Source organism: Phyllobates terribilis, unplaced genomic scaffold (genome assembly GCF_046119375.1).
Source record: "Phyllobates terribilis strain yellow unplaced genomic scaffold, ASM4611937v1 Scaffold_40__1_contigs__length_11209783, whole genome shotgun sequence".
Taxonomy (NCBI): domain Eukaryota; kingdom Metazoa; phylum Chordata; class Amphibia; order Anura; family Dendrobatidae; genus Phyllobates; species Phyllobates terribilis.
The window spans coordinates 9,391,944-9,405,713 of NW_027362800.1; the positions used below are offsets into that span (position 1 = coordinate 9,391,944).

The window sequence follows — 13,770 nt, forward strand, 5'->3', positions numbered from 1 at the left end:
CAAAAAGCATTGAATTCAATTCTTTCTGATTTTAGAAACTGCATTAAAGAAGGGGTGCACCGGTCCTGGAGATACTGCAATACCAGGTCAATGCGTGGAGTGGACAGAGCAAGCACTTTTTCCATCTCCCTGTTCTAAAAATCCATTTAATATATGGTCCCCAGATAGGGGACGTATCAGATATTAAACTGATAAGAACAGATACTACACTTGATCTTAGCCAAAAGGCCGAGAAGCGATAACCAGAATTGGTTTCCGACTACGGTGCCACCCAAGGATTCTGAAAAGTCCATTTGTGGAGATGGCCACCTGGACTCCCGTTAAGAAGACATGCTGTCAACCTCTAGATCCCTCACATGCCTGCACTTTTCGGCTTGCTGCTGCTGCAATCCACGCGTTTTAGATCTGCATAACTCCACCTCTTTTAGCACAGTACCCTCAACCCCCGGCTGTTCCCACCCGCCTCAACACCGTTGGAAGGGAGGAGAACCAATTAAGGCGGGGGGGGGGGGGGTGGAACGAGCAGCTGTCTACCCTTAGCAGGAGGGTTGCTGATTAATTACCTCTCCTGCTGCTGCTGCTGCTGGCTGTCCAGCAGCAGACTGAAGGTGGCTGCTGCTGTGCGCAGGTATATAAAGGCTCAGAGCCTATTATGACACGCGCAGCCAGCGTTCCATTGCCACATTCCGTCTACTGCAGGCGGGATACCTGGATGGCTGAATGTCACTGAGAAGCTCACAGAGACCGCCATAAGCAACAGTTTAAAAGAATGCCACAGACTAATCAACCAAACTTTTTGGGTTGGTTTCTCTTTTATAGTCTGCAGGCATTAAATGAAAGAAGTCAGTGTTCCAGCAGAGGGAGACAACGTTTCAGAAAAGGCATTGTAGCAAACCAAAAAAGAAATTTTAAGCGCAGCAGAGTAACCAGCTCACATACCTGTTAGCTCAGGTGAGTTTAAAAGGCTGCTGTTGATAACAAGGGCATTTGCTAAATAGATGGTGTGTGTGCAACAATATACTGAAAGGTCAATTATATTGTGCAGCTTATCTCACCACCTGTAGTTATTTAGGTGAAAGCTCCAAAATGCTTGCCTAATATGTCTGTTTATCCAAAAGGAAGTATAGAGGGAGAGCTAGATAGATAGCATTGCATTACATTACATTACATGGCAATGCAATGCACAGTTGCTGAAGTTGAACCAAAATGAGCTTGTCATCTGGCTTCTGCAACTTTTAACATGAAAAATCCAATGAGGAGAAGAAAAGCAAAGCCAAAGAGTCCATCCCAAAATCCGACAAACAAGCAAAATGAACAAAAAGCATTGAATTCAATTCTTTCTGATTTTAGAAACTGCATTAAAGAAGGGGTGCACCGGTCCTGGAGATACTGCAATACCAGGTCAATGCGTGGAGTGGACAGAGCAAGCTCTTTTTCCATCTCCCTGTTCTAAAAATCCATTTAATATATGGTCCCCAGATAGGGGACGTATCAGATATTAAACTGATAAGAACAGATACTACACTTGATCTTAGCCAAAAGGCCGAGAAGCGATAACCAGAATTGGTTTCCGACTACGGTGCCACCCAAGGATTCTGAAAAGTCCATTTGTGGAGATGGCCACCTGGACTCCCGCTAAGAAGACATGCTGTCAACCTCTAGATCCCTCACATGCCTGCACTTTTCGGCTTGCTGCTGCTGCAATCCACGCGTTTTAGATCTGCATAACTCCACCTCTTTTAGCACAGTACCCTCAACCCCCGGCTGTTCCCACCCGCCTCAACACCGTTGGAAGGGAGGAGAACCAATTAAGGCGGGGGGGGGGGGTGGAACGAGCAGCTGTCTACCCTTAGCAGGAGGGTTGCTGATTAATTACCTCTCCTGCTGCTGCTGCTGCTGGCTGTCCAGCAGCAGACTGAAGGTGGCTGCTGCTGTGCGCAGGTATATAAAGGCTCAGAGCCTATTATGACACGCGCAGCCAGCGTTCCATTGCCACATTCCGTCTACTGCAGGCGGGATACCTGGATGGCTGAATGTCACTGAGAAGCTCACAGAGACCGCCATAAGCAACAGTTTAAAAGAATGCCACAGACTAATCAACCAAACTTTTTGGGTTGGTTTCTCTTTTATAGTCTGCAGGCATTAAATGAAAGAAGTCAGTGTTCCAGCAGAGGGAGACAACGTTTCAGAAAAGGCATTGTAGCAAACCAAAAAAGAAATTTTAAGCGCAGCAGAGTAACCAGCTCACATACCTGTTAGCTCAGGTGAGTTTAAAAGGCTGCTGTTGATAACAAGGGCATTTGCTAAATAGATGGTGTGTGTGCAACAATATACTGAAAGGTCAATTATATTGTGCAGCTTATCTCACCACCTGTAGTTATTTAGGTGAAAGCTCCAAAATGCTTGCCTAATATGTCTGTTTATCCAAAAGGAAGTATAGAGGGAGAGCTAGATAGATAGCATTGCATTACATTACATTACATGGCAATGCAATGCACAGTTGCTGAAGTTGAACCAAAATGAGCTTGTCATCTGGCTTCTGCAACTTTTAACATGAAAAATCCAATGAGGAGAAGAAAAGCAAAGCCAAAGAGTCCATCCCAAAATCCGACAAACAAGCAAAATGAACAAAAAGCATTGAATTCAATTCTTTCTGATTTTAGAAACTGCATTAAAGAAGGGGTGCACCGGTCCTGGAGATACTGCAATACCAGGTCAATGCGTGGAGTGGACAGAGCAAGCTCTTTTTCCATCTCCCTGTTCTAAAAATCCATTTAATATATGGTCCCCAGATAGGGGACGTATCAGATATTAAACTGATAAGAACAGATACTACACTTGATCTTAGCCAAAAGGCCGAGAAGCGATAACCAGAATTGGTTTCCGACTACGGTGCCACCCAAGGATTCTGAAAAGTCCATTTGTGGAGATGGCCACCTGGACTCCCGTTAAGAAGACATGCTGTCAACCTCTAGATCCCTCACATGCCTGCACTTTTCGGCTTGCTGCTGCTGCAATCCACGCGTTTTAGATCTGCATAACTCCACCTCTTTTAGCACAGTACCCTCAACCCCCGGCTGTTCCCACCCGCCTCAACACCGTTGGAAGGGAGGAGAACCAATTAAGGCGGGGGGGGGGGGGGTGGAACGAGCAGCTGTCTACCCTTAGCAGGAGGGTTGCTGATTAATCACCTCTCCTGCTGCTGCTGCTGCTGGCTGTCCAGCAGCAGACTGAAGGTGGCTGCTGCTGTGCGCAGGTATATAAAGGCTCAGAGCCTATTATGACACGCGCAGCCAGCGTTCCATTGCCACATTCCGTCTACTGCAGGCGGGATACCTGGATGGCTGAATGTCACTGAGAAGCTCACAGAGACCGCCATAAGCAACAGTTTAAAAGAATGCCACAGACTAATCAACCAAACTTTTTGGGTTGGTTTCTCTTTTATAGTCTGCAGGCATTAAATGGAAGAAGTCAGTGTTCCAGCAGAGGGAGACAACGTTTCAGAAAAGGCATTGTAGCAAACCAAAAAAGAAATTTTAAGCGCAGCAGAGTAACCAGCTCACATACCTGTTAGCTCAGGTGAGTTTAAAAGGCTGCTGTTGATAACAAGGGCATTTGCTAAATAGATGGTGTGTGTGCAACAATATACTGAAAGGTCAATTATATTGTGCAGCTTATCTCACCACCTGTAGTTATTTAGGTGAAAGCTCCAAAATGCTTGCCTAATATGTCTGTTTATCCAAAAGGAAGTATAGAGGGAGAGCTAGATAGATAGCATTGCATTACATTACATTACATGGCAATGCAATGCACAGTTGCTGAAGTTGAACCAAAATGAGCTTGTCATCTGGCTTCTGCAACTTTTAACATGAAAAATCCAATGAGGAGAAGAAAAGCAAAGCCAAAGAGTCCATCCCAAAATCCGACAAACAAGCAAAGTGAACAAAAAGCATTGAATTCAATTCTTTCTGATTTTAGAAACTGCATTAAAGAAGGGGTGCACCGGTCCTGGAGATACTGCAATACCAGGTCAATGCGTGGAGTGGACAGAGCAAGCTCTTTTTCCATCTCCCTGTTCTAAAAATCCATTTAATATATGGTCCCCAGATAGGGGACGTATCAGATATTAAACTGATAAGAACAGATACTACACTTGATCTTAGCCAAAAGGCCGAGAAGCGATAACCAGAATTGGTTTCCGACTACGGTGCCACCCAAGGATTCTGAAAAGTCCATTTGTGGAGATGGCCACCTGGACTCCCGTTAAGAAGACATGCTGTCAACCTCTAGATCCCTCACATGCCTGCACTTTTCGGCTTGCTGCTGCTGCAATCCACGCGTTTTAGATCTGCATAACTCCACCTCTTTTAGCACAGTACCCTCAACCCCCGGCTGTTCCCACCCGCCTCAACACCGTTGGAAGGGAGGAGAACCAATTAAGCCGGGGGGGGGGGGGGTGGAACGAGCAGCTGTCTACCCTTAGCAGGAGGGTTGCTGATTAATTACCTCTCCTGCTGCTGCTGCTGCTGGCTGTCCAGCAGCAGACTGAAGGTGGCTGCTGCTGTGCGCAGGTATATAAAGGCTCAGAGCCTATTATGACACGCGCAGCCAGCGTTCCATTGCCACATTCCGTCTACTGCAGGCGGGATACCTGGATGGCTGAATGTCACTGAGAAGCTCACAGAGACCGCCATAAGCAACAGTTTAAAAGAATGCCACAGACTAATCAACCAAACTTTTTGGGTTGGTTTCTCTTTTATAGTCTGCAGGCATTAAATGAAAGAAGTCAGTGTTCCAGCAGAGGGAGACAACGTTTCAGAAAAGGCATTGTAGCAAACCAAAAAAGAAATTTTAAGCGCAGCAGAGTAACCAGATCACATACCTGTTAGCTCAGGTGAGTTTAAAAGGCTGCTGTTGATAACAAGGGCATTTGCTAAATAGATGGTGTGTGTGCAACAATATACTGAAAGGTCAATTATATTGTGCAGCTTATCTCACCACCTGTAGTTATTTAGGTGAAAGCTCCAAAATGCTTGCCTAATATGTCTGTTTATCCAAAAGGAAGTATAGAGGGAGAGCTAGATAGATAGCATTGCATTACATTACATTACATGGCAATGCAATGCACAGTTGCTGAAGTTGAACCAAAATGAGCTTGTCATCTGGCTTCTGCAACTTTTAACATGAAAAATCCAATGAGGAGAAGAAAAGCAAAGCCAAAGAGTCCATCCCAAAATCCGACAAACAAGCAAAATGAACAAAAAGCATTGAATTCAATTCTTTCTGATTTTAGAAACTGCATTAAAGAAGGGGTGCACCGGTCCTGGAGATACTGCAATACCAGGTCAATGCGTGGAGTGGACAGAGCAAGCTCTTTTTCCATCTCCCTGTTCTAAAAATCCATTTAATATATGGTCCCCAGATAGGGGACGTATCAGATATTAAACTGATAAGAACAGATACTACACTTGATCTTAGCCAAAAGGCCGAGAAGCGATAACCAGAATTGGTTTCCGACTACGGTGCCACCCAAGGATTCTGAAAAGTCCATTTGTGGAGATGGCCACCTGGACTCCCGTTAAGAAGACATGCTGTCAACCTCTAGATCCCTCACATGCCTGCACTTTTCGGCTTGCTGCTGCTGCAATCCACGCGTTTTAGATCTGCATAACTCCACCTCTTTTAGCACAGTACCCTCAACCCCCGGCTGTTCCCACCCGCCTCAACACCGTTGGAAGGGAGGAGAACCAATTAAGGCGGGGGGGGGGGGTGGAACGAGCAGCTGTCTACCCTTAGCAGGAGGGTTGCTGATTAATTACCTCTCCTGCTGCTGCTGCTGCTGGCTGTCCAGCAGCAGACTGAAGGTGGCTGCTGCTGTGCGCAGGTATATAAAGGCTCAGAGCCTATTATGACACGCGCAGCCAGCGTTCCATTGCCACATTCCGTCTACTGCAGGCGGGATACCTGGATGGCTGAATGTCACTGAGAAGCTCACAGAGACCGCCATAAGCAACAGTTTAAAAGAATGCCACAGACTAATCAACCAAACTTTTTGGGTTGGTTTCTCTTTTATAGTCTGCAGGCATTAAATGAAAGAAGTCAGTGTTCCAGCAGAGGGAGACAACGTTTCAGAAAAGGCATTGTAGCAAACCAAAAAAGAAATTTTAAGCGCAGCAGAGTAACCAGCTCACATACCTGTTAGCTCAGGTGAGTTTAAAAGGCTGCTGTTGATAACAAGGGCATTTGCTAAATAAATGGTGTGTGTGCAACAATATACTGAAAGGTCAATTATATTGTGCAGCTTATCTCACCACCTGTAGTTATTTAGGTGAAAGCTCCAAAATGCTTGCCTAATATGTCTGTTTATCCAAAAGGAAGTATAGAGGGAGAGCTAGATAGATAGCATTGCATTACATTACATTACATGGCAATGCAATGCACAGTTGCTGAAGTTGAACCAAAATGAGCTTGTCATCTGGCTTCTGCAACTTTTAACATGAAAAATCCAATGAGGAGAAGAAAAGCAAAGCCAAAGAGTCCATCCCAAAATCCGACAAACAAGCAAAATGAACAAAAAGCATTGAATTCAATTCTTTCTGATTTTAGAAACTGCATTAAAGAAGGGGTGCACCGGTCCTGGAGATACTGCAATACCAGGTCAATGCGTGGAGTGGACAGAGCAAGCTCTTTTTCCATCTCCCTGTTCTAAAAATCCATTTAATATATGGTCCCCAGATAGGGGACGTATCAGATATTAAACTGATAAGAACAGATACTACACTTGATCTTAGCCAAAAGGCCGAGAAGCGATAACCAGAATTGGTTTCCGACTACGGTGCCACCCAAGGATTCTGAAAAGTCCATTTGTGGAGATGGCCACCTGGACTCCCGTTAAGAAGACATGCTGTCAACCTCTAGATCCCTCACATGCCTGCACTTTTCGGCTTGCTGCTGCTGCAATCCACGCGTTTTAGATCTGCATAACTCCACCTCTTTTAGCACAGTACCCTCAACCCCCGGCTGTTCCCACCCGCCTCAACACCGTTGGAAGGGAGGAGAACCAATTAAGGCGGGGGGGGGGGGTGGAACGAGCAGCTGTCTACCCTTAGCAGGAGGGTTGCTGATTAATTACCTCTCCTGCTGCTGCTGCTGCTGGCTGTCCAGCAGCAGACTGAAGGTGGCTGCTGCTGTGCGCAGGTATATAAAGGCTCAGAGCCTATTATGACACGCGCAGCCAGCGTTCCATTGCCACATTCCGTCTACTGCAGGCGGGATACCTGGATGGCTGAATGTCACTGAGAAGCTCACAGAGACCGCCATAAGCAACAGTTTAAAAGAATGCCACAGACTAATCAACCAAACTTTTTGGGTTGGTTTCTCTTTTATAGTCTGCAGGCATTAAATGAAAGAAGTCAGTGTTCCAGCAGAGGGAGACAACGTTTCAGAAAAGGCATTGTAGCAAACCAAAAAAGAAATTTTAAGCGCAGCAGAGTAACCGGCTCACATACCTGTTAGCTCAGGTGAGTTTAAAAGGCTGCTGTTGATAACAAGGGCATTTGCTAAATAGATGGTGTGTGTGCAACAATATACTGAAAGGTCAATTATATTGTGCAGCTTATCTCACCACCTGTAGTTATTTAGGTGAAAGCTCCAAAATGCTTGCCTAATATGTCTGTTTATCCAAAAGGAAGTATAGAGGGAGAGCTAGATAGATAGCATTGCATTACATTACATTACATGGCAATGCAATGCACAGTTGCTGAAGTTGAACCAAAATGAGCTTGTCATCTGGCTTCTGCAACTTTTAACATGAAAAATCCAATGAGGAGAAGAAAAGCAAAGCCAAAGAGTCCATCCCAAAATCCGACAAACAAGCAAAATGAACAAAAAGCATTGAATTCAATTCTTTCTGATTTTAGAAACTGCATTAAAGAAGGGGTGCACCGATCCTGGAGATACTGCAATACCAGGTCAATGCGTGGAGTGGACAGAGCAAGCACTTTTTCCATCTCCCTGTTCTAAAAATCCATTTAATATATGGTCCCCAGATAGGGGACGTATCAGATATTAAACTGATAAGAACAGATACTACACTTGATCTTAGCCAAAAGGCCGAGAAGCGATAACCAGAATTGGTTTCCGACTACGGTGCCACCCAAGGATAATGAAAAGTCCATTTGTGGAGATGGCCACCTGGACTCCCGTTAAGAAGACATGCTGTCAACCTCTAGATCCCTCACATGCCTGCACTTTTCGGCTTGCTGCTGCTGCAATCCACGCGTTTTAGATCTGCATAACTCCACCTCTTTTAGCACAGTACCCTCAACCCCCGGCTGTTCTCACCCGCCTCAACACCGTTGGAAGGGAGGAGAACCAATTAAGGCGGGGGGGGGGGGGTGGAACGAGCAGCTGTCTACCCTTAGCAGGAGGGTTGCTGATTAATTACCTCTCCTGCTGCTGCTGCTGCTGGCTGTCCAGCAGCAGACTGAAGGTGGCTGCTGCTGTGCGCAGGTATATAAAGGCTCAGAGCCTATTATGACACGCGCAGCCAGCGTTCCATTGCCACATTCCGTCTACTGCAGGCGGGATACCTGGATGGCTGAATGTCACTGAGAAGCTCACAGAGACCGCCATAAGCAACAGTTTAAAAGAATGCCACAGACTAATCAACCAAACTTTTTGGGTTGGTTTCTCTTTTATAGTCTGCAGGCATTAAATGAAAGAAGTCAGTGTTCCAGCAGAGGGAGACAACGTTTCAGAAAAGGCATTGTAGCAAACCAAAAAAGAAATTTTAAGCGCAGCAGAGTAACCAGCTCACATACCTGTTAGCTCAGGTGAGTTTAAAAGGCTGCTGTTGATAACAAGGGCATTTGCTAAATAGATGGTGTGTGTGCAACAATATACTGAAAGGTCAATTATATTGTGCAGCTTATCTCACCACCTGTAGTTATTTAGGTGAAAGCTCCAAAATGCTTGCCTAATATGTCTGTTTATCCAAAAGGAAGTATAGAGGGAGAGCTAGATAGATAGCATTGCATTACATTACATTACATGGCAATGCAATGCACAGTTGCTGAAGTTGAACCAAAATGAGCTTGTCATCTGGCTTCTGCAACTTTTAACATGAAAAATCCAATGAGGAGAAGAAAAGCAAAGCCAAAGAGTCCATCCCAAAATCCGACAAACAAGCAAAATGAACAAAAAGCATTGAATTCAATTCTTTCTGATTTTAGAAACTGCATTAAAGAAGGGGTGCACCGGTCCTGGAGATACTGCAATACCAGGTCAATGCGTGGAGTGGACAGAGCAAGCTCTTTTTCCATCTCCCTGTTCTAAAAATCCATTTAATATATGGTCCCCAGATAGGGGACGTATCAGATATTAAACTGATAAGAACAGATACTACACTTGATCTTAGCCAAAAGGCCGAGAAGCGATAACCAGAATTGGTTTCCGACTACGGTGCCACCCAAGGATTCTGAAAAGTCCATTTGTGGAGATGGCCACCTGGACTCCCGTTAAGAAGACATGCTGTCAACCTCTAGATCCCTCACATGCCTGCACTTTTCGGCTTGCTGCTGCTGCAATCCACGCGTTTTAGATCTGCATAACTCCACCTCTTTTAGCACAGTACCCTCAACCCCCGGCTGTTCCCACCCGCCTCAACACCGTTGGAAGGGAGGAGAACCAATTAAGGCGGGGGGGGGGTGGAACGAGCAGCTGTCTACCCTTAGCAGGAGGGTTGCTGATTAATTACCTCTCCTGCTGCTGCTGCTGCTGGCTGTCCAGCAGCAGACTGAAGGTGGCTGCTGCTGTGCGCAGGTATATAAAGGCTCAGAGCCTATTATGACACGCGCAGCCAGCGTTCCATTGCCACATTCCGTCTACTGCAGGCGGGATACCTGGATGGCTGAATGTCACTGAGAAGCTCACAGAGACCGCCATAAGCAACAGTTTAAAAGAATGCCACAGACTAATCAACCAAACTTTTTGGGTTGGTTTCTCTTTTATAGTCTGCAGGCATTAAATGAAAGAAGTCAGTGTTCCAGCAGAGGGAGACAACGTTTCAGAAAAGGCATTGTAGCAAACCAAAAAAGAAATTTTAAGCGCAGCAGAGTAACCAGCTCACATACCTGTTAGCTCAGGTGAGTTTAAAAGGCTGCTGTTGATAACAAGGGCATTTGCTAAATAGATGGTGTGTGTGCAACAATATACTGAAAGGCCAATTATATTGTGCAGCTTATCTCACCACCTGTAGTTATTTAGGTGAAAGCTCCAAAATGCTTGCCTAATATGTCTGTTTATCCAAAAGGAAGTATAGAGGGAGAGCTAGATAGATAGCATTGCATTACATTACATTACATGGCAATGCAATGCACAGTTGCTGAAGTTGAACCAAAATGAGCTTGTCATCTGGCTTCTGCAACTTTTAACATGAAAAATCCAATGAGGAGAAGAAAAGCAAAGCCAAAGAGTCCATCCCAAAATCCGACAAACAAGCAAAATGAACAAAAAGCATTGAATTCAATTCTTTCTGATTTTAGAAACTGCATTAAAGAAGGGGTGCACCGGTCCTGGAGATACTGCAATACCAGGTCAATGCGTGGAGTGGACAGAGCAAGCTCTTTTTCCATCTCCCTGTTCTAAAAATCCATTTAATATATGGTCCCCAGATAGGGGACGTATCAGATATTAAACTGATAAGAACAGATACTACACTTGATCTTAGCCAAAAGGCCGAGAAGCGATAACCAGAATTGGTTTCCGACTACGGTGCCACCCAAGGATTCTGAAAAGTCCATTTGTGGAGATGGCCACCTGGACTCCCGTTAAGAAGACATGCTGTCAACCTCTAGATCCCTCACATGCCTGCACTTTTCGGCTTGCTGCTGCTGCAATCCACGCGTTTTAGATCTGCATAACTCCACCTCTTTTAGCACAGTACCCTCAACCCCCGGCTGTTCCCACCCGCCTCAACACCGTTGGAAGGGAGGAGAACCAATTAAGGCGGGGGGGGGGTGGAACGAGCAGCTGTCTACCCTTAGCAGGAGGGTTGCTGATTAATTACCTCTCCTGCTGCTGCTGCTGCTGGCTGTCCAGCAGCAGACTGAAGGTGGCTGCTGCTGTGTGCAGGTATATAAAGGCTCAGAGCCTATTATGACACGCGCAGCCAGCGTTCCATTGCCACATTCCGTCTACTGCAGGCGGGATACCTGGATGGCTGAATGTCACTGAGAAGCTCACAGAGACCGCCATAAGCAACAGTTTAAAAGAATGCCACAGACTAATCAACCAAACTTTTTGGGTTGGTTTCTCTTTTATAGTCTGCAGGCATTAAATGAAAGAAGTCAGTGTTCCAGCAGAGGGAGACAACGTTTCAGAAAAGGCATTGTAGCAAACCAAAAAAGAAATTTTAAGCGCAGCAGAGTAACCAGCTCACATACCTGTTAGCTCAGGTGAGTTTAAAAGGCTGCTGTTGATAACAAGGGCATTTGCTAAATAGATGGTGTGTGTGCAACAATATACTGAAAGGTCAATTATATTGTGCAGCTTATCTCACCACCTGTAGTTATTTAGGTGAAAGCTCCAAAATGCTTGCCTAATATGTCTGTTTATCCAAAAGGAAGTATAGAGGGAGAGCTAGATAGATAGCATTGCATTACATTACATTACATGGCAATGCAATGCACAGTTGCTGAAGTTGAACCAAAATGAGCTTGTCATCTGGCTTCTGCAACTTTTAACATGAAAAATCCAATGAGGAGAAGAAAAGCAAAGCCAAAGAGTCCATCCCAAAATCCGACAAACAAGCAAAATGAACAAAAAGCATTGAATTCAATTCTTTCTGATTTTAGAAACTGCATTAAAGAAGGGGTGCACCGGTCCTGGAGATACTGCAATACCAGGTCAATGCGTGGAGTGGACAGAGCAAGCTCTTTTTCCATCTCCCTGTTCTAAAAATCCATTTAATATATGGTCCCCAGATAGGGGACGTATCAGATATTAAACTGATAAGAACAGATACTACACTTGATCTTAGCCAAAAGGCCGAGAAGCGATAACCAGAATTGGTTTCCGACTACGGTGCCACCCAAGGATTCTGAAAAGTCCATTTGTGGAGATGGCCACCTGGACTCCCGTTAAGAAGACATGCTGTCAACCTCTAGATCCCTCACATGCCTGCACTTTTCGGCTTGCTGCTGCTGCAATCCACGCGTTTTAGATCTGCATAACTCCACCTCTTTTAGCACAGTACCCTCAACCCCCAGCTGTTCCCACCCGCCTCAACACCGTTGGAAGGGAGGAGAACCAATTAAGGCGGGGGGGGGGGTGGAACGAGCAGCTGTCTACCCTTAGCAGGAGGGTTGCTGATTAATTACCTCTCCTGCTGCTGCTGCTGCTGGCTGTCCAGCAGCAGACTGAAGGTGGCTGCTGCTGTGCGCAGGTATATAAAGGCTCAGAGCCTATTATGACACGCGCAGCCAGCGTTCCATTGCCACATTCCGTCTACTGCAGGCGGGATACCTGGATGGCTGAATGTCACTGAGAAGCTCACAGAGACCGCCATAAGCAACAGTTTAAAAGAATGCCACAGACTAATCAACCAAACTTTTTGGGTTGGTTTCTCTTTTATAGTCTGCAGGCATTAAATGAAAGAAGTCAGTGTTCCAGCAGAGGGAGACAACGTTTCAGAAAAGGCATTGTAGCAAACCAAAAAAGAAATTTTAAGCGCAGCAGAGTAACCAGCTCACATACCTGTTAGCTCAGGTGAGTTTAAAAGGCTGCTGTTGATAACAAGGGCATTTGCTAAATAGATGGTGTGTGTGCAACAATATACTGAAAGGTCAATTATATTGTGCAGCTTATCTCACCACCTGTAGTTATTTAGGTGAAAGCTCCAAAATGCTTGCCTAATATGTCTGTTTATCCAAAAGGAAGTATAGAGGGAGAGCTAGATAGATAGCATTGCATTACATTACATTACATGGCAATGCAATGCACAGTTGCTGAAGTTGAACCAAAATGAGCTTGTCATCTGGCTTCTGCAACTTTTAACATGAAAAATCCAATGAGGAGAAGAAAAGCAAAGCCAAAGAGTCCATCCCAAAATCCGACAAACAAGCAAAATGAACAAAAAGCATTGAATTCAATTCTTTCTGATTTTAGAAACTGCATTAAAGAAGGGGTGCACCGGTCCTGGAGATACTGCAATACCAGGTCAATGCGTGGAGTGGACAGAGCAAGCTCTTTTTCCATCTCCCTGTTCTAAAAATCCATTTAATATATGGTCCCCAGATAGGGGACGTATCAGATATTAAACTGATAAGAACAGATACTACACTTGATCTTAGCCAAAAGGCCGAGAAGCGATAACCAGAATTGGTTTCCGACTACGGTGCCACCCAAGGATTCTGAAAAGTCCCTTTGTGGAGATGGCCACCTGGACTCCCGTTAAGAAGACATGCTGTCAACCTCTAGATCCCTCACATGCCTGCACTTTTCGGCTTGCTGCTGCTGCAATCCACGCGTTTTAGATCTGCATAACTCCACCTCTTTTAGCACAGTACCCTCAACCCCCGGCTGTTCCCACCCGCCTCAACACCGTTGGAACGGAGGAGAACCAATTAAGGCGGGGGGGGGGTGGAACGAGCAGCTGTCTACCCTTAGCAGGAGGGTTGCTGATTAATTACCTCTCCTGCTGCTGCTGCTGGCTGTCCAGCAGCAGACTGAAGGTGGCTGCTGCTGTGCGCAGGTATATAAAGGCTCAGA

General features: G+C 45.4%; 11 non-coding genes across 11 annotated transcripts; all 11 read right to left on the bottom strand.

The window, feature by feature from the left end:
* Positions 1-49: 49 nt before the first annotated feature.
* LOC141184710 (U2 spliceosomal RNA) lies at positions 50-240 on the bottom strand. Its single transcript, XR_012259439.1, has one exon. It is a non-coding gene; the product is annotated as a U2 spliceosomal RNA (small nuclear RNA).
* A 1,124-nt stretch (positions 241-1,364) lies between these two features.
* Positions 1,365-1,555, bottom strand: LOC141190139 (U2 spliceosomal RNA). Its single transcript, XR_012264172.1, has one exon. It is a non-coding gene; the product is annotated as a U2 spliceosomal RNA (small nuclear RNA).
* Positions 1,556-2,677: 1,122 nt separating this feature from the next.
* LOC141190140 (U2 spliceosomal RNA) lies at positions 2,678-2,868 on the bottom strand. The gene has a single exon (XR_012264173.1). It is a non-coding gene; the product is annotated as a U2 spliceosomal RNA (small nuclear RNA).
* Positions 2,869-3,992: 1,124 nt separating this feature from the next.
* Positions 3,993-4,183, bottom strand: LOC141190141 (U2 spliceosomal RNA). The gene has a single exon (XR_012264174.1). It is a non-coding gene; the product is annotated as a U2 spliceosomal RNA (small nuclear RNA).
* Positions 4,184-5,307: 1,124 nt separating this feature from the next.
* On the bottom strand, positions 5,308-5,498 carry LOC141190142 (U2 spliceosomal RNA). Its single transcript, XR_012264175.1, has one exon. It is a non-coding gene; the product is annotated as a U2 spliceosomal RNA (small nuclear RNA).
* Positions 5,499-6,620: 1,122 nt separating this feature from the next.
* LOC141190143 (U2 spliceosomal RNA) lies at positions 6,621-6,811 on the bottom strand. Its single transcript, XR_012264176.1, has one exon. It is a non-coding gene; the product is annotated as a U2 spliceosomal RNA (small nuclear RNA).
* Positions 6,812-7,933: 1,122 nt separating this feature from the next.
* Positions 7,934-8,124, bottom strand: LOC141184485 (U2 spliceosomal RNA). The gene has a single exon (XR_012259235.1). It is a non-coding gene; the product is annotated as a U2 spliceosomal RNA (small nuclear RNA).
* Positions 8,125-9,247: 1,123 nt separating this feature from the next.
* LOC141190144 (U2 spliceosomal RNA) lies at positions 9,248-9,438 on the bottom strand. The gene has a single exon (XR_012264177.1). It is a non-coding gene; the product is annotated as a U2 spliceosomal RNA (small nuclear RNA).
* A 1,120-nt stretch (positions 9,439-10,558) lies between these two features.
* LOC141190145 (U2 spliceosomal RNA) lies at positions 10,559-10,749 on the bottom strand. The gene has a single exon (XR_012264178.1). It is a non-coding gene; the product is annotated as a U2 spliceosomal RNA (small nuclear RNA).
* A 1,120-nt stretch (positions 10,750-11,869) lies between these two features.
* On the bottom strand, positions 11,870-12,060 carry LOC141190147 (U2 spliceosomal RNA). Its single transcript, XR_012264180.1, has one exon. It is a non-coding gene; the product is annotated as a U2 spliceosomal RNA (small nuclear RNA).
* A 1,121-nt stretch (positions 12,061-13,181) lies between these two features.
* On the bottom strand, positions 13,182-13,372 carry LOC141190148 (U2 spliceosomal RNA). Its single transcript, XR_012264181.1, has one exon. It is a non-coding gene; the product is annotated as a U2 spliceosomal RNA (small nuclear RNA).
* Positions 13,373-13,770: the final 398 nt, after the last annotated feature.